Raw genomic sequence first — 20,510 nt, forward strand, 5'->3', positions numbered from 1 at the left:
AATCCCAGGCAGCTCTTCTAAGCCAATGAATGCATGTTGCTTATGGCATTGACACTTTTCTTGTAATGTTTCCCAACACTGCATGTGATGTGGTGGTGATGGTAGATGTTCTCCCATGTCAGTTTCCCTCCATCATGCTTATTTTTGATGTAGGATCCTAAGACTATTCCCCTAGTTGAGTGGCCAATGGGGGATAGGAATGGACCAAAAGATGCAGCCCAGCTGGGACCAGATCTCAGCAGGGGGGTCCTTCAGGAAAGAAATGTTTGTTGTAGTTATGTCAGATAAGAGAACTTTAGAAGAGAAAATGGCATGAAGTATACACTTAAAATGTTCTTTATGCAGTGATAACTTTTGAATAGTTTTTTTAATGAAATAGGCAGACGTAGGTGTACTGACAGTGCTGCATGTGATCATTTTTATGCTGATCACAAAATGCCTAAGATTTAACACTTGGAGCAAGTTGCTGAGATTTTAAGTTGAGATATGGGTGTAAGGAAAACGGACACTGCAAAAGTTGTTTAGGTGCTGGTTTTCTTGTCAAAATGCTGACTTCATCATTTATATAATTACCAGTGCGGTATCAATATGTCCAATATGAATGTGGTCATATTTTTTGCATCAATATTTGTGAGCCAAAATTATTTATACTTCATGTGTCAGATTTCTGTCAAGTGTCAGTAGCTGCTGCTTACTTCTGTGTAATGCTTATACTTGTGTTCATGCAGGAACCCTTGTGCTTTGGGATTATGTATAATTTTGCAAAAATAGTAGCCGTTGTTGTGTGTAGTTTTTTGGGTCTATATTAGGACATCAAAGTTTCAAAACTTTGAATGTTCTAATATCGGCCCATATTCAGCAAAAGCTGAAAATATCGAAGCAACAGAAAACAGAATTTTTTCCTAGGGAAAGAATTTTGTCAGTTTCTGTTGCTTTGGTATTTTCAGCGCTGTGGTGGAAAGTTACGGGTCAGGTTCAGGTAAATGTGCGGTTTAGGTATGTGTGCGATTGTGTGAACGTGAGGGTTAGGGTGGGTTAGGTGAGTTAGGGTTAGGGCGCGGGTCAAGTATGTGTGCAATTGTGTGGACGTGAGGGTTAGGTGAGTTAGGGTTAGGGTGTGGGTCAGGTAAGTGCGATTGTGTGGACGTGAGGGTTAGGGCGGGTTAGGGGAGTTAGGGTTAGGGTGCGGGTTAGGTATGTGTGCAATTGTGTGGACGTGAGGGTTAGGGCGGGCTAGGTGAGTTAGGGCGCGGGTGAGGAGTGTGCGATAGTGATGGACCTTAGGGTTTTGGATAGTTAATGGTGTGTGTATAGTTTAGTGTATGGTTTGGTGTAAGATTTTAGGTGCATGCGTGTGGATTGCTGTTTGTTTGGTGTGCTTGTGTTGTGTCTTTGTTTTGAAACAGCAAATTTTTTCCCTAGGAAAAAATTCACTGTTCTGTATGTTCGATGTTTTCAGCTTTCGCTGAATAGGATTCGATATTAGAACATTCAAAGTTTTGAAACTTTGATGTTCTAATATAGACCCGTAGTTTTTATTTTGTCCGTTTACCTCATGTCTCTTACAGCCACCTAGTTTTTTCATTTAATGGAATATCTGATGCACTCTGTTCTTATGAGCTGTCAGGAGGAGTAGATGTTTTTAACTTGTCTGAGAATATTGGAGAAAGGATATTGGAGAGGAGGTGGTTTGAAGTTAGAGATGAATTTGTCCACTATTAGATCAGCTATTTTCTTTGGGTCTGAATATGTGTTATTTATTGGTAACTCTGGGCATGGTTTCTGAGATTTCTGACTTGTATAACTTACACCTGGGTGGCTATTTTTACCTCATATCTGTCTTTGTTTTAATTTGCTCAGGGTCCAGAGTTCCTTATTCAGTTTAGCAAGATCTTTTTTTTTTTAACTTGAGTTAAATTTATTTTTACAAGCAGTTTTTTATCATCTAGCCTGTTTATATTAGGGTTCCACAATAGGGGGTTATTTTTGAATTTGGTGTTTTATTTCTGAGGGAGACAGATGAATCTCTGCAGCTGTTTACATGTACATAGAGCTTGGCATTAAAGGATTCTACGTAAGCAGTTATAACAATCTGGAACTCTTCCAAGCTCAACATACCATTAATGAGACCCCTTATATCATGGCTAATTATAGGACCCCATCAACCCATACTTCTACCCAAGTAGTATGGGAGTCTCTGTGCATTAAGCCAAACTCCCCTCTCCTAGGGATTTAAACTACCCCTCCTTTAGCTGGAAGATTTTATATATCCTTTAACATGTATGTCCAGGGATTTCTGGACTTCATCACTACAAACTCTCTGGACCAGTTAGTCTGCATCCCAACCAGGGACTATAACATCATGGAACTGGTCATCACCATTACGGGACAGGGCTTCTCTCTATGAATTGTAAATCCCTGTCTGATAAAATCAGACCACAGATCAGTCACATGCACCTTAAGACTGAAGCTAGCAGAAACCTCCAGTACCTTTTGTTTTCAGAGATTGTGCCAAGGCTAATCTACTAAAATGGAGTGACAATATGGGTAAAATTAGCATCCCCTTCCAACTCAGTGACCCCACTGTTTATGTGGAATTCTTTGCTGCCAAATTCTATGCACATGTGAATAGATGCATCTGTTCCCCTCTAAAGTAGATACAATGCTAAATTCAAAAAATTAAACCCCAATGTTGAAACCTAGATAAGTTTTATAATAAGAAAAATACTTGTGGCATGTAAAAATTAATGCAAGTCACAAGATTCAAAATCTCTCTTGCTAAAGTTGAGAAAAATCTCAACCCTGGTCAACTCCATCAAAGCTAGACATGGGGTAAAAATTGCCACCCAGACAACCACAATGCCTTTGACTGTGTTAGAAACCTTAGAAACAATGCCTAGCACTGCACAGAGCTAATAGTGAATGGTATCCCATACTCTGACCCAGAGGACGTAGTCTACTAGTGAATACATTTAGCTCTAATTTCACCCCTCCTACATTCCCAGATCTCATACCCTTATATGCACCCCATCTCCTACATCCCATGAACAACTCCTCGAGGCACTATCCAAGGCCCTAAACACTGTTTCTATGTTGATGGAGAACATACAGGCTGCTTACTGGCCATCCTGAAGCAGGACATGTCAGACCCCCTACATAGGCTGTTTACTGTCGGCCTCCAAATAGGCTTTGTGCCAGATGGACAGCAGCTGCCATCCCCTTGCACAAAGATGGGGTGTAAGTTGATCTGAAAAATTATAGATTCATAAGTCTAACTGGCCTCCTCTCTAAGGCTGTAGAAAGGATCATTGTGGAATTAATGACATAGGTTCTCTCGACTTAAGACAGTTCAGATTTAAGGGCAGACCCTGCCTACTCAACCTGGTAGATTTCTTCAAGAAGGTTACTGAAGTAATGGATAAGGAGCAATTGGTGCACACTGCATGTGTAGACCTTGCAAAGGTGTTCAACACCATCCCACACTCTGGTATCCTAGACTGTCCTGTCTAAATGTTAATCCCTCTATAGCTCATTGTGTAGCAAATTGTCTTGCAAATTGAACCTGTGAAATTGGGGTAGACTACTCTACCTCCTCTAAAACACCTGTCACTAGTGTAGTCCAGGTTTCTGTGCTTGGACCACTCCTTTGCCATTTACTTCTCTGAGGTCGAAGCTACTGTTAAGGGTTTATGACCAAGTTTGCAGATTACTGTAAACTTGGTGCCATCATACACTCCCCAGAGGGTACCAAGATCCTCCAAGAGGGCCTTTTCCCAAACAGCTTGTGTCAAATCCATTGACTAAACCTGAATGTCAAGAAATGCGTAATAGTATCCTTTGGCAAGCTGAAATGTTTGTAATTATCACATTGACAACACACCTATGAAAACTGATTCATTAGTTAGTGACCTAGTAACCTTTGTAGAAAATGAGCTGTCTTTTGATCACCGCATATCCACTGTTGTAAGAGAATCCCTTTTCATTGCACAGCTGTTACTAAAGGTATGGCATCAAAGTCCAGGGATGTGATCATTCCACTGTATTTCACACTCATCATGCTGATCAGGGAGTATAATGCCCCCTTTGGTATTTACTTGTCCAAAAGTTTGAAACATTTCAAACATCCATAACACTCAAAAATCAAGAGCCTAAATCATAATTTAAAAGTTATGCAGACTGTCGTCTCAAAGCCTTGTCCCTGTTTTTGTCATTTTGTCTACTGAGGGTCAGTCTCTCGTGTAGAACTGCAACAAGACCATATCCTGTCAGACTTTCTGCACATTTGCAAGTCCAGTAGGTGCATAAACACCCCCTCAAGAGATCTAAATCTCTTGCAACATAGAGAACATGTTGGAGAGATAGCTATGTATCACAGAGAATGTCATTTCTTTGGAATAATTTTCCTCTCATATAAAACAAAGTACTTCTCTTGCACTTCTGAGATAATCTGGAGGAAATGGATGGGTAATAGCAACTTTGTCCCTAATGAGTAGGGGCAACATGTAAAACCCATCTCTGGATTATTTATACTCAAAATATCAGAAGTAAAACCTTAATGGAAATTTTATAGCTAGAGATTTTCATGGATCTCAGTAACTTGATAAAAATTCACAAGTATTTATCTTGGTGCTTTTAGACTGGTGGTCTGTCAAACCTAAGTTAACTGTGATTAAGCAGTAGCTGGGGTCAGTCCCTTTTATACACAGACTGTCCATACTGAAGCATAGCCACTTTATTGACTGTGCACACACTTCAGATGAAAATTGATCTAAGGAGCAAAACAGATTTTTCCATTTCCTTTCCCAAAATACAGTAGGAACTCCTCATTCAGTTCTGGGCCATTTTTGACAAAAACCCTTTAAAACAATCCCAGCAGAAATGTGGGCAAAACCAATATATGCCAGGGGCAGAGTGATATAAAGAAAAAGCATAATGAGGTGAAAGAAAATGGGTAATGGGACTCAAAATTGGTCACAAGGGAAAAAAATGCATGTGTCTCTGTTCTCCCTCTCCACCCCACCCTGGCCATCCTGTCAAGACACTGTCATTCATTTTGTCTTCTCATTTGGAAACTGCTACATACTCTTGAGTGTTAGAAATGTATGGGAGCTCTTATCCACCAACCTAAGGGTGCCATTATCCTCAAAATCTGACCCATTTCCTACCTTCCATAATTTCTCTTGTTAGCTCAAGGAGTCCTAGGGCTTGTCCTAGAATCTCACAAAGGAAAATAATTGATTCAAGAATAGTGTCCAAAATTTAGAACTGTACTAAATCTGCCTTTCTAAAACCTTCGTATCAGAGTTCCAAAATTCAAGATGCTCATTCTCCAGTATGTTTCCAGTGCTGCCTCACCTCAATGTGTTTTTTTTTTTTTTTTTTTTTTGTGGCTCTGGACCTAAATGGCATTTTGAAACTTCAGAATCTTTTTAAGGTTTCTGTTTCTGGTTCACATTTTCAGTTTTCTTTATCCCTTGGTCTTTCTTTCCATGGCTTCAAATGTATTCAAAAAGTGCAGATTACAAGGCATTTGACAATTACCTTATTTTAAGAGTTTTCATAACTAGCAAGAATCTATCCGAAATCTGTTTCAAAATCTAGGTTTTCACTTCAGTCTGGAGACTTATTCCTTCTCATAGAATTACTTTTCTGGGTTGTCTGGTAGGCATGTCTCTGATTATCACAATCTGTTTTTATAGTGTTCTGAACAATGACCACAGCAAGAGAATATCTCAGAGTTCTGGAATATGACTTCCAGTATCCTGATAATTCTGCTCTAACACGATTACACAAAAATACAGTGGTTTCTCAACTCAGTATGGATTCAACATCAACACCCTCTTTCCAAATCCTATTGCTTACCTCTGTCAGGAAATAACTTCTATGGTGGGCAGACCAAATTTTGCTGAATACAGGTTTTCTAGTTTCCCCCTCGTGCTCCAGCCCAGTCTGTAACTATGGATGCTTCAGATTTTGCCTGGGGACATCAAGTAAAAATGGCCTTGATAAATGATATGAAGACGTTAAACCATTTGTGGACTCCAGGACCACTTCATTTAATCAAACAGCACTACTGTGGTGTTATATTAGCAACAAAGGGGAACCAGGTTCGGCCATCTATGCAGACTAGCCGTAATAGCAGAGAAATGTGCAACTTAGTACAGTTCATCCCTTCCGGTTATTTACATTCTATCGGAGAAGAACATTGTGGCAGACACGGTGATCAAATCCAAGACAGACTTGTACGATTGGAAGTTATATCCCAAGGTCTTCAGGAGATAACCCACTTGCAGGGAATTTTCCAAATAGATCTCTCTGCTACCTTTCACAACAGACTGCCTGAAGGAATTCTGCAGGACACATTGAAAAAAGGCCTGGAAGACTCATGCTTTTTCTTTCCCTTGGATAAAAATGTGCTTATTAGGTTTACCCCCTTTCCACTACTTTACTCTGACATTAGCTAGGTGATTATTTGAGTTACAAGCTTTGGAGAGCCTCATATTTCACATTAACAGGGTAACTTTAAGAACTAATCCTTCATTTGTGCCAAAGGTTGCCTACAAATTTACATTGAACCAATGCATTCATAATTGTTCTTTCTTAAACCAGAAAGCCAGGGTATATAGAATCCTGCACACTCTGGATCTCCTCAGACAGGTCTGATTGTACACTGACAAAGTAGAAGACTTTGCTCCTCATTTCTTTTGATGGAAAGAAAAAAGAACAACCAGTGCCAAAACAGACAATTTCCAAATGGTTATTTCATTCAGTTTCGTTACTCTCACCATGGTAAATCCTTGCCTCAAATGGCTAAAGCTCACGCTACCAGAGCTATGGCAACTTCTAATGCATTTTGGATAGGGGTGGATTCTAGATCTGTTCTAGAGGCAGCTACATGGTTATCTGTACTTACCTTCACCAAATATTACAAAATTGATTCTCTCATGGTGAGAACAGGATTTGCTAGATCAATGCTCCATGGGCTCCTGGACTCTGACCCTCACTCCCTCTTTCCTGGTTAGCTAGGCTTCAGCAATTGCCCTTTATAGCTATTTGGTACTAGAGTGATATAATGATGAACATAGTACAGTTGCATAAGTAAATTTATTGTAAAAGTAGATGCTTTCCTTCTCCCAGTCCCCCTTATCTTTCTGTTTTTTTTTCTTCTGGATATAATTTTGGCTAGGGTAGGGTTCTCCTTTTTTTTTTTTTTTTCCTCTGTCCCACTTTTCTAACGGAATATAAATCTCCAAATTGGCAACTTGATCAGGCTGCTTTCTTAACCTTTCTAGAGCAGCAAGAAAGCTCTGATTTTTGGCGTCTGTACATCTGATTTTATACCAAAATCTGAAGCTTTTTCAGATGTATGGTGCATATGGAACACACCCAAAAAGTGTTTGTATACTGGCTGGTTGTCAGATCCTTGGCAGCATACATCTTGTATAGCGGAATGTTAGTACAAAAGTGATCTATCTGAACATCTACTGCTATGTTAAGTTGACTTATAGAACTGTACTTTCCTGGGCCACTTCTTTTTCTCCTCTATGTAATTCAGTATCAGACTATTGTAAGGATCTTAATGACAGCCCTGTTGTCTGCAGCTAAATTTCACTTAGCCTAGAGGAAAAAAAACTTTGGACTGGATTCTCTGTCTTGATATGTTAGCTGCTTGACTCGAACTTCCTACTAAATACTAACAAAAATAATACAATCCTGTTTTACAGTACCTCTTCTGTAGTAATTTTACATCCACCACTTATATCCTTACAAATGTCAGTGACAGGGTAGCTCCCACTAATAGAGTGAAATACTTGTGGGTGTAATACTGGACAGTGCTTTTTCCATAGAACATATTTCTGACTGTCAGGAAATGCAGTCAGCTCTTGAGTCTCTGCAGGGAAACTGCTTTATACCATCAGCTACATTGAAAGAGCTTTAGCTACCCATTATACCTGCAGCTGCAGGGGCCTCATCATTCTTGAGTATGAGAGAACCCCACAAAAGCTGCTGCTGTGTGTACACAAGCCTGTCAAAGTGCGTTGTTGCTACAGTTCTGTATGTGCATACTAGAAGTCTGCTGTGAAAACTAAAAGGTTGCTTAGGAGTGGCAGTGAAGAGTTAGACTTGACAGTGTCTGGAAGCCCCCAACCTGATGCTTGCGGGAGCCCCCAAAATGCAAACACTAACCCTACACTGCATTTTGCTTAGTTTTTTTTAGATTGATCTTTCATTATGCACAAACATGGCTGTGACCACTGTTTAACGACTAATACTGTGATTTTAAGTACCACAAACAGGTTACACTAGAAACTGCTTTCTGCAAACCCCACTATTGTGTGAAGAATTAATATATATTGGTGAGTGTGAGAGATCCACCCCCACATGGAGGTACATGCAAGGGACCGTCCTCTGCAAAACAAAGAAAACTTTGTTTCGGGTTCTCTGAAAGTAGCTTTCAACATAACTTATTCATGGTATTGGAGTTTGCAACCATTTTTGTTAGGAGTCCTCATTAACCTGATCTGCAAATACCAGTTTCTATACCCAATTCTCAAACCTCATCACTTCATTGAAGTATACAGCATACAGAAATGTGAGACTGTTATCTAGAAACTACCTCAAAAAAATTTTCCAAGATGGCTGCACACTGATCAACAACATAACTTCAGCTACTCCCAATGTGAAAAAAGAAACTAACACAAGGGCCAGGAACTTTGCCACTTTTAGTAAATTAAGTTACTTGCTAGTAAGGAAAGTACCTGGATGCCAGCAAAGAAGAAACTAAGCCTGAAAGAAAATCAGCTAGAAAAGGGGAAGAGAAAATACTGACTGGGAAGAATCCGGCAGCTGTTCAGCAAAAAGCAATTCAAGCTGCAGCTTTGAAAGACTTGGCTTCCAGTTTTCTATAAGAAAAAGTCAAATGTGCTCAGAGCTGATTAAAATAAATGAAACTCTGACGGAGTATATCGACTCAAATACAAAAGGCTGGAAAAGTAGAAGCTTAAAACAGATATTCAGATAAGCTTATAAAATTGAAAAAATCAGAGGCTGAAATGAAGAAAGGGCTGGCTGAGTATGCGACTGCTCTTAAAGGGATGTTTCAATAAATGGTAAAATTAGAGGACAGAGCACATAAGAAAAATCTGAGATTTTCAGCTGTACCAGGGAAAATAGAAGGAACTTGACTATTAATTTTATGAAAACACAAATAAGTACCTAGACTGGTATTCCACAACAGGAAATGTTAATTGAAGGGGCATATGATGTATATGTTCCAAATCTGGCCATAAGAAAGCAGACAAGACCCAACAGTAAAACAAACCTACCATCAGAAAGTTGATCCTGACAAAACTTTGCTAAAAGGGCAAAGTATTAAAAGTTGGCGGAGAGAGTATTTGTGGAAAATGTGGAAAATGATTATTCACTGTACACCAGGCAGAGGAGAAATTTATCCCAACAATCAGGGAATGTTGAGAGGCAGGTTTGAGATTCAAGAAGTTATATCCACTTGTCTTGAATATGTTTTTCTTGGAGGGTCAGACTTTTTTGATGCAGAACATGCTAAGGAGGAAATAGTTTGTCCAATAAAAGGTGAGCTGTCAAGCAGAAGGGGACTCCGCATCTCATTCTTCTGATAAAGTACATTTACAAACTTTGCCAATGAAACCTTTTGTACTATTCCAAAGGAAAATGAGAGAGAAAAGCAGAGGAATTTACCAGAAGATTCAAGAGTACCTTGGAGTCGAACTGGAATCTGGAATTGGGAGATGGAGACAAAAAGGAAAAATACCAGTAACTTGGAAATTGGTGAATAAATGAGACTGCAAAGCAACAATCTCATTTGTGAAATATGTTTGTATAAAGTGGAAAGAGTGGAATTCTGTTAACTTTGCTTATCTTGAGGAGAACTGAAAAGCATTTGCCTCACTTCATGTCATTAATGTTTGGAAGGACACAGAAGGGAAGAAGGAAAAAGGAAACTAAAACATTTCTGTTAGAACTATTTCACTGAAACTTTTCACAATATAAATGGCATGTTTTATAGTGAAGTATTTTAAGTTCTTGTAAGTGATATTTAAAGTAAACCAATGCCTTTTTTTCTTTTTTGGTACTACAAAATAGTGCAAAAAAAAGAAAAGCTAACAAAAGCATGTTTAATGGGCTGTAATCTAGGGTTGTTGAGGTGGGGTATGGGTGCAAAAGTACAAAGATCATAATATGTGTAGAGTTGATATGTTTTCTCTTTTGCATAGTTGACTGGATTTAGACCTTTTTTCTCTGTTTCCATGAAGATAAGGCAATAAAAGTGAGAACACCTGGTTTCTTCAAGGCTAAAAGTTCATGTTTTCTGAAAGCATGCAAGTTTTCATATTGGGGATGGTAGGGTAGTATAAACATTAAAAAACACAAGTTAGTATAACGAAGCAGAGGCATTAACCTGCATCTTGGCATGGATAACCTCAATTTCAAGTTAATTGAGGGACAAAAATTCGTATTAGGGTTAAACGTCATTGTATGAAGATGTACATAGTTGTGCTTGTATTGTTAATAGGTTATGGGTTATGAAAATATTTATTAAAGACTTGTATATGCCAAGGTTAGAGGTAGATGAGTCTCAACAATTAACAGTTAAGATAAGAGATGAAATAAAAATGATGCCTAACTGATCTTCTGGAAAGTTTCCAGGAAAAGATGGTATTCTGGTGGCTGTTTGGAAGCTAGGTGGGAAGATAATGAAAAAGATCTGGAAGGTTTTGTTTAACAGTATTTTAAAATGAAGGGAGGCACTAACTTTTTAGAAAAAAGATGCAGTAGGTATAATACTTAAAGATGGTAGACCCATCAGTTCCAGGTTTATATAGGCCCATTTCAGTTTTGAAATAGGATTCTAAGGTGTCTGTTGCATAAAAGAATGGCAAAGTTGTTGCCAAAATTAATAGCTACGGATCAATGTGGTTTTTGTGGAGCGGAGGCAAATGTTTGACAACAGTAGAACACTGATGATCCAGAGTAGTGAGTCTCGATTCAGAGAAAGCATTTGACAGAGTAAGCTGGGATTTAATGTGTAGGGCAATGGAAGCATCTGCATTTCCTTATACAATAAGGTTAATTAGGAGGTTATATGAGAGATCGGAGGCACAAATGAAAGTGAGAGGTTCCTCTAAGTTGAACAGATGAACCAGGCATGGGTGTCCTCTTTCCTTTGTTGGTTTTGCATTATATTCAGAACCAATAACGAAGAAAATAAGGAACTCAAAAATTCAAGGATATAATTGGTATGGTGTTCAAGAAAAGTTTTCTTTATTTGCAGATATTATTTTGTACCTGATGGAACCAGAAAAGGACATGTGCTGAGGAATATTCTGAGACCGTTCCTTGTCTTGTTTTGGTATATAAAGTTAATGAAGATAAAACAAAGGCTATACCTATAAACTATGCACCCATACATGAATTGGTTCAGCATATTTGTTCATTTAATGGGGACATGAAAAAAATAAAGTACTTATGAGCATGGGTTAGAAAGGATTCTGCTATTGCAGCTAAGGATATTGTAGGAAGAGACTAAAGAAAAGACATTACAAAAAGAGAAACTGGAAGCTCTTACCTATGGATATGGATTGCAAGATACGAGCAGTTAAAATGTTTTCAATCACTTTAGTTTTATACACAGGTCAGGCATAACAGAGGAGAAGTTGTAGACAGTGATAGAGTTGAAGGATTTTGTCTGTGAGGGGAAGAGGGCAAGAGTCAAGTGAGAAGTTGATCTTCCCCATAGGACAAGGACGTTTAAGATTACCTGGTTTGAAGGGATATTTTAGAGCTACAATTTAGGGCTCTTGTACATAACACAAGCTGGAATATACAATTCCAAGTGAGAGTGATGAAGTAGGGGGATAATTCAAGAAATAAGGAGAGAGTGGGATTTTGGAGACTGATCATACAGAATATTATATTCGTAAAGCAGCATGAGGTATACTAAGAACTAAACCAGTACAAGAATGGAGAAAGGAGATTTGGCCAATAGGAATGACTGCAATTAGGGGTACAGAGAATAGGCAAAAGGGAACTAGAATTTACTGGGCAAAGCTGGCATTGGAACCAAGGTATTGGGAATAAATAGAGAGGGAAAGGTAATAGAATGGGAAGAGGCCAAGAAGACATTTGGATGGCAGATAGTGAGTGGCCTTCCCTGTCAGGGATTAATATCAGAGTATAGACGGAGAAAGGGATAGGGAAATCCTAAATGAAAAGACCTGTATTGGTTGAGTTTTTTTAAATGAATCTAGGACATAAGCTTCTGTTAAAGGGATAATTAGAAGGGCATATATAATATTGCACAGTAACTGCAAAATCAACCAGAGGAGGTCAGAAAAGATTGGGAAGAGATTATATAAGTAATTAACAATAAAATAATGGGAGCGAAAGAGATTCACATTTATAATCTCTCAAATATGCAACAAAATCTAGAAGATTTAGGATCTTTAACTGGAAATGTTTGCATAGATACTTTTATAACCCATGCAGACTCGAAATAAATTTTCCTGTGGTAGATGGCAAATGGAAGTATTAAGGGGAATAATGAAGTACATGGGAGCATATTTTCTTTAGTGTAATGAGTTGCCAGACTTTAAAATTTTTCTACAGACTACTGTCAGGAATACTGGGCAAGGATTTTTTTTTTAGCTGGGAAACCAAATCTGAATTGCCTAGACATAGTAGGGCCTTGCATTTAATTATGTTGGCTGCCAAAAAATCACTTACTAGAAAATGAAAATCAAAGTCTAAACTAGCTATACTTGAAGTAGTGAATATTGTGACAGAGATAAAAGATCTTCTGAAGAACAGTAGGCATAAATTAGAATATGGAAATTTTGAGAACAATTTATGTAGAAAATGTTTTTGAGGAGAAATAAGGTTTAAGAGAAGGGAGGAACTGAATAATTTAATGTTGCTTCAGTTATATGGTGAAGAAGAGTATGTGACGTATGTTTGTAAATGTGAACTTGTTAATATGGTTTGATTTCTTTTTCTTTTATGAAAATGTAAGTTTGCTTGTGCCACAAATAAAAAATCAATGTTTTTTCAAGAGAAAGTACCGCAAAAAAGATGCTAATTGCATTTGACTGTGCAGAAATTTTCAAAGCCATACTATACAAGTACTCCCCAAAGTTATTTAATTTTTTAGTCTGTCTTTAAGAAAATGTGTTCTCACTTTGTCTTGATAATGACATATGCCTCAAAAATATACCCCCTACGTTATACAAATTCTCACTTTGTCTTGATAATGACATATGCCTCAAAAATATACCCCCTACGTTATACAAATTCTCACCATTCTTTTAACTGGATACATTGTTACTTTAACTTGTTTAAATTTGACTTTATATTTTGCATTGCTGCATTATTTGTACTGTAACTACTTTCTTGTATGGGCTCTTCTGCCATATGTACAGCTACTATATCATTTCTTATTACAGTGTGATGACCAGGTAGGTGAATTGGTTGAACTGGTCAATTGACCATTAATTCACGACCCAGGCTCAGAGTAGTAAAGACTAGAAAAAGTTAAAATAATGCATAATTAAATGTCAGTGTACATAGTCACGTTTCCAGTATTTACATCAGTTCAATCATTCCCTGTGCTTACATCTGATTGATAATCTGAGTATATAGTATTAGCTAAAAGGATGGTATCGGACAGAATCTCAGCACTAATAAGATAAGTAATACCTAGCCTAAGATATGTTACATGCATGTTGAAGTAGCAAGTTCGCATAAGGCTAGGGTAGTTGTAGGCTGACAAAGTTGTTAACCATTGTTTGTAAAGCAATTGCAAGTGGATTCAGGGCAGAAATTATCTTTAATCACTTCCTTGAAATATTTGGAATCCTGTTTTTTACTTTATGTAGGCAAATGGGTTCCAGGTTGCAGGTCCAGTGCTCTTTTACCCAGTACTGTTTTGAACCTTGGGTGAGCAAGGCTGAAAAAGTTGTCTTATGCACTTCTCCATACATATCTGCTGTCAACAATAGGAAGTTTTTCTTTTAGATGCAGGCATTAACCTTGTTTCAAAATTTCAAAAATTAGTGAGCTTAAGAAAAAGGTAGCCTTGCCTGTCATTGAAAGCCAGTTAGCATTTTTTTAAGAACAGTACTGAGGTGGAATAAAGGGTCCGTGAGTAAGATAAATTAACAGATTTTTTTTTCTGTTAATATTCTGTGAATATTGTAAGCTGAATGTGTAATTAGGAATGGGAGGCCATCCATATTCCACTTTAGGGATTAGTGCTTTCTTAGTAATCAGAAGTACAGGGCAAACCATATGGGTCATATATTTCCTGGATTGTATGCTATATGATCGGAAAGTAATGATTGAAACAACATTTGTTGAACCTCATTGATAAGCTGTTTTTTAAGGGGGGCAAGTCTGTTTGCACTTCTATGCAGAGAGATACCCACCCCACACACACAAACAAACTTAAGTATACCTACTCTGATGTTGCATACTAGTGGAGAAAAAATCCACTGTCAGTTGAAGTTTTGCTCACTTTATTCATTCAGCACTAGATAATAGTGCCATTGATTGACAGTCACCCCCATTTCCTAGTAATCCAAAGAACTCAGATTTGTTTGACATGACCTCCCATTCATGTTCACTTTAATCATTTACACCAGTGAATTCCACATACAAAAACTCATTGTTGCAGAAGTTAATACCGTTCTTTTTCTAGTGTGAGGTGAGGTTTACAGGACTGTAATAAACAGCTTGTCATTTTCAGATATCATATAATCTTTTTTTAAACAAACATCTTTATTAAGTTATGTATGACAGACAGTCATACAATTATATAAATAAAAACAAACCATATTAATATAATTTTAGTTGCAAGCATTATGCATCACAAACCATGTTGATAATTGTAGTTGCGAACATTATACATTACTTATCTATCCAGTAATTCATTCAAACATTGCATAGCTCAATCAAATCCTGCCTTCTTTTAAACGTCATTCCTCCTTTACATGTATTGTTTACATAATTCTTTTTTTTATGTAATTTGCTCCTACACTTTACTAAATATCCCAATTCCAGTTTTATTATTGTTTCTATATTCACTACTAGTAAAGCTGGTTTAGGCTTTGATTTCCATTTTCTAGTAATTGCTTTTTTTGGCAGCCACCATAATTAGACCCAGCAAGGCCCTACTATGTCTTATGCAATTCGGATTCTGTATCATAGCTCAAAAAAAGGCAGCCACCATAATTAGACCCAGCAAGGCCCTACTATGTCTTATGCAATTCGGATTCTGTATTATAGCTCAAAAAAATCATTTTCTTAGTTGTACCAATTTGCTCACCCAGTATCTCTGACAGAGCAGTCTGAAGAGAATCTTTAAAGTCTGTCAACTCATTACACTCCCAAAAATTGTTCCCAGTTACTTCCTCCTTCCTCATCACACCTCCAACATTTGCTGTCTACCTGAGAAAGAATTCTTTTGGAGTGTACATATATCCCCTATTGATTGTGAATTTGCTTATCCAGTCTCTTCCCAATCCTTTCTAACCTCCTCTGATTCTTATAGTTATCATGGAATATTTTGTTGTTGTTTGTTGTTGTTGTGTCTTTCGGCTTTTCCCGGTTAGGGGTCGCCACAGCGGAAGTCTGGTCCGCTAATGATTGGCAGTAGATTTTTTACGTGCTGGCTTGCCGGGCCTAATGCACAACCTTTAACGAAGGAACTCCCATTCACGTATGTCGCCACACAGAAGATACTCTAACTGAGAATCGAATGGGCAACGTCTAACTGTTTTGTATGCTCTGATAATTATTCCTTTTAACAACAGTTTCTGTTCTAGATTCTGCTAACTCTACCAGTGCTAGTGTTTCCCTTAGGATCCTCTGTTTCTTTCTGTTTGCCTATACTCTATCAATCCATGATAGGGAAGGCAATCTCTGTCCTGCAGTCCAAATACATTTTTGGCCTCTTCCCATTCTGTTACCATTCCCTCTCTGATTATTTGCTCCCAGTACCTTGGTTCTTTTACCAGATTTCTTCAATAAATTCTAGCCCCCTCTTGCCTATTGTCTGTATTCCTCATTGCAGTCATCCCTATCCGCAGAATCTTTTCTCCATTCTCGTGTTGGCATAGTTCTTAGAATACTATCTGGTAATTTATTAATATATTTTGCATGGTTATTCTTAAGGATCTGCATCCAAAATCCCAGTCTCTCCTTGTTTCTTTAGCTTCCCCCTGTTTCATCATCATCCCTTTCTACTTTGAATTATAGATTTCTGCTTATGCTATGTGTAGGGGTCTTAACTGTGTAGCTCTGAAATACCCCATTTAAATCAGGCATCCCAACCTGCTTTGTTCAGTTGGAAGAATCGACTTATCCCACTTGACTCTTATTTTCCCCTCCCAAATAAAATCCTTCAGCTTTTCATTGTTATCCACAACTTCTCCTGGTTGATAAAAAAAATATGCCTGACCTGTGTATCTTGCGATCCATATAACAGAGCTTCCAATTTCTCTTTTTTTTATCTTTTAACTCTTCCCACATATCTTTAGCTTCCACACCAGAATAATTTTTAATCCATACTCCTAAGTACTTCATTTTATGTCCCCATAATATGGATATTGCTGAACCAATTTGTGTGTGGGTACATAACTTGCAGCTGTTGCCTTTGTTTTAGCTTCATTAATTTTGTATCCTGAAAATATTGGAAACTGTCTCAAAATATTCCCACAGTGAAATGTCCTTATTTGGTTTTAACAAGTATAAATATCTGCAAATCGCGTCAGCTTTTCTTCTCATACCAATTATATGCTTGAATTTGAGTCTCTTTCTTTGCCGGTGGTTCTAAATATAGTGCGAATAACAAAGGGGAAAGAACTCCCCTGCCTGGTGGTTCTGCTCAAACAAATTATCAGAGAGGAACCTACCCACTTTAATGTTCACCACTTATCCCTCCTATATCCTTCTAATAAACATTAACATTTTATCAGGGAATGCAAATGCTTCTATTGTCCTGCTCATAAACTCCCAGCTTACTTGGTCGCATACTTTCTCTGCATCAAGACCCACCAGCAACAGTGGTATTTTCTTACATTCAGCTTCCCTCTGGATCATCACTGCTGTGTTAACATTGTCAAATGTTTGCCTCCCTTCCACAAAACCACATTGATCCACGTCTGTCAATTTTGGCATCATCTTTGCCATTCATTTAACCATTATAGACCTAAACACTTTCTAATCATGTAAAACAAAAAAAAAAAAACAAGGCTAGTAACTCAGGAAAAGACCAAAATAAACACCATGATATTTAGCATCAAAAGCTCTAATCTTCGCTTTCTTCAGAAAGGCTTAATCAGAAACACTTGCATTAGCCAAAACCACCTAATTTGTACCCTCCCAATTAAGTAATTAACATTCCATCTGATTATTCCATCATTAACAATGTAAAAATCTAAAACCTATAAATACAAAATAATTGTAAAAAGTATTCATAAAAATCATAAAATTTCATTTAAAAACTAATGACCCTAATATGATAAATCAGTAAATAGTGGTTCACCACTAACTCTTGTATTTAATAACCTTCAACCTTTTATTTTTCAAAAAAACATTTCAAATTAATGAAATCATTCAATCCTAGGGGTCTGTCTGCTTTAAGTTCTAGCTATCATAATGTCTCTTTGTTCAGTTTTAATTTTATAATTGCCTCCTCTGAAATCTCTGGGTACTCTTTCAAGTATAGAAAATAAAAACTTCTTATTTTCAGCACATTTCAACTTGTGCCTAAATAACGCATTATTATGATCTTTCACTTTAATAACATAAATATGTTCCTTGATTCATTTCTCTAAACCTCTTGTGGTCATACCAATATAAAAATTACCACAAAAGGAACATATACTTACATAAACTACCCCTTCAGTCATACAAGTGAACACTCCCAGAACTATTAAGACTGGGTAAATCAATATGGGGTCCTTCCATCACAAATCTACATACTGTACATGTCCCACACTTGTACATTCCTTTATTCAAAAATATTGAAGAAACCAAGGTCAAGATCCACACAGGTTTTATTTGAGCGCTTTCGTCTCTCTAATGGAAACTTCATCAGAATGAAGTAAAACTTTTTACCCAACATCCCTTATATACATAACATACAAGTATCACCTGGGCAATCAAATAAGGTTCTTAAAGCAACCATGCCGAAAACCAATGAAATATAAAAACAAAAACATAAGGTTCACATGCTTAAACACACATTAAGATACATAAAAACAAATAGTACAACCCCTACCTAAAAAAACAACCATCTTTAATTTTTGTTAAAATTCTTTCTTTATAAAAAGAATTGTGCCTTCAATCTTAAGACAGAACTAATGGACACAGCACTATTGAGTCCTGGACTCTCTTGATGCATTTGCTCTTATTTGTCATTTCAGTTGTAATAATTCCAGGAAACCATTCAAGGGACCCCCTCTTTCTCCCAAGTTAACCTGTTCTATGATAAACTTGAACCCATGTCCTTTATTTGCATTAATATGTGTTGCTAATGCAGTTTTACAATCTTTCCTATATATATCATAATAGTGTTGATATATTCTACTCCTTAATGCATTTTTCATTTTGCCAATGCAATAACTTGGACAATGGGAGCATAGGGCCAAATAAACCACAGCTTTGCTGTTACAAGACATTTTCCCTCTGATATGTCTCCCGTAGTTAGGAATCAAAATGCCTTTAGCTTCAAGAATGTATGGACATTGTAGGCAGCAACCACATTTTACCATCCCTATACATTTTTCTGGACCATGTTTCTGTCTTTCCAGCATGTTCTTTATGTTGCAATCTCTTTTGTATACAATATTAGGGACTGGTCCTACAAGCTGTGCCTGATCTACATTGATACTGAAAATGTTCCAATTTTGCTGGATGATCTTCTTGATGTTATAAAATAACTGGTTAAATTTAAATATAGCTGATTATTTAAAAGTGTTACTACCAAATGTCTTAAATCATTTTGAATTCCTCCCTTTGTATCAAGCAGGGGTAAAAAATGCCCACTCAACCTTTTGTTTATAACCTCCTGGAGAATATTACCAGCATAACTCACAGGATAACCCCTCTTTTCTAACATGTCTTTTAAGATGTCAGTTTGTGTAATGAACTCATTGTGTTCAGAGATCATCCTAGCCAGTCTTACACCCTGTCCTTTTACTAATGACTTCTTTTGGTGGAGGGGTGACAGCTAGCAAAATGTAAAAGACTGAATATGAGGGTTTCCGAAATATAGTGGAGGTAAACTGTACTAGGTCTTTTTCAATAGTAATGTCCAAATAGTGGACAATAGATTCAGTAACAGAACAAGTAAATTCCAAACACTCTGCTGTTATCCAAAAAAATCTAGAAAATTATCAAGTTCCCCCTTGTCTTCCAAAAACCTATGATGTCATCAAGGATTCTCCCGTAAAATGTCTAGTCCTTTGCAAAGGGACTGTTAAATATGTACTCTCTCTCCCAGTATGCAAATACAATGTTGGCAAAAATGGGGGCACATGCTGCCCCCATTGCTACCCCTTTAACTTGCTTAAATAACTGTTCAAAAGTTATGGTGTTTGTGTCCAGTACCAGTTCCATCAATGTAAGTGTGAGAATACAGTTGTGACTAAGTACTGGCAGAAATATTGGTAGAACCAGTCTATACCAGTTTCATGTGGGATGACTAAAAATAAGTCCCTAATATCTATTGTCATAAAAATCAAATCATTGTACATCTTTTTATTAATTTTTGGACAAGAAATCCCACGAATCCTTGAGTATCCAAGGGCAGTCATATAGTATACCCTTCAATTGGCCATCTATATTTCGCTATGAGGAAAGATTTTGATGCTCGTGCATCAACAATGGGTCTAAGCGGGGGGTCTCGTAAATCTTTATAAATCTTGGGGATCTTTAAGATTGTAGGTATTTTTGGAATTTTTACAGACATAAAATGATGTTCTTCTAGCTTAATTTGCTGGTTCATAAGTAGTTCTTCCAACATAATGTCAACTTTGTTGTAGCAAATATTTTTCTCATTTAAACTAATTTCACAATGTGTCCCCAAACAGATGGTTAACCATTTTATTAATATATGTGTTGCAATTCATAACAAGACCCCCCGCCTTTGGTTTCATCACCCGTATCTCTGAATTCTGAGATTTCCCTTAATGTCATCTCTGAATTGCTCAGGTTGTTGGCCCATTTATTTCCCCCTTTTTAAAACACTTCTCTGATGTCCTTCTCATATAATTTTTCAAAAGTTAGCACTGTGGGGTGCAGGGTGGGGTTAAATGTACTAGGTTTTTTCAAACTACCCTGTTCATTAATGTTGTAGTTCAAACCTTTAAAATAGAAATCGAAGTTCAACTTCCTAATGAAGAGTTTAAGGTCAGTTAGTTTGGTCTAAGGAAGCTTTTTTATTTGGTACGAAGGTTGAACTTTTTTGAAAC

General features: G+C 37.2%; 1 protein-coding gene across 2 annotated transcripts in view; it reads left to right on the forward strand.

The window, feature by feature from the left end:
• Positions 1–20,510, forward strand: part of LOC122811939 (zinc finger protein 692-like) — a 427,256-nt gene that overhangs the window by 343,592 nt on the left and 63,154 nt on the right. The gene's annotated exons all lie outside the window — the stretch shown is intronic.

The sequence above is a fragment of the Protopterus annectens genome, chromosome 9.part0 (genome assembly GCF_019279795.1).
Source record: "Protopterus annectens isolate FY-2018-M chromosome 9.part0, PAN1.0, whole genome shotgun sequence".
NCBI classification, from domain to species: Eukaryota; Metazoa; Chordata; order Ceratodontiformes; family Protopteridae; genus Protopterus; species Protopterus annectens.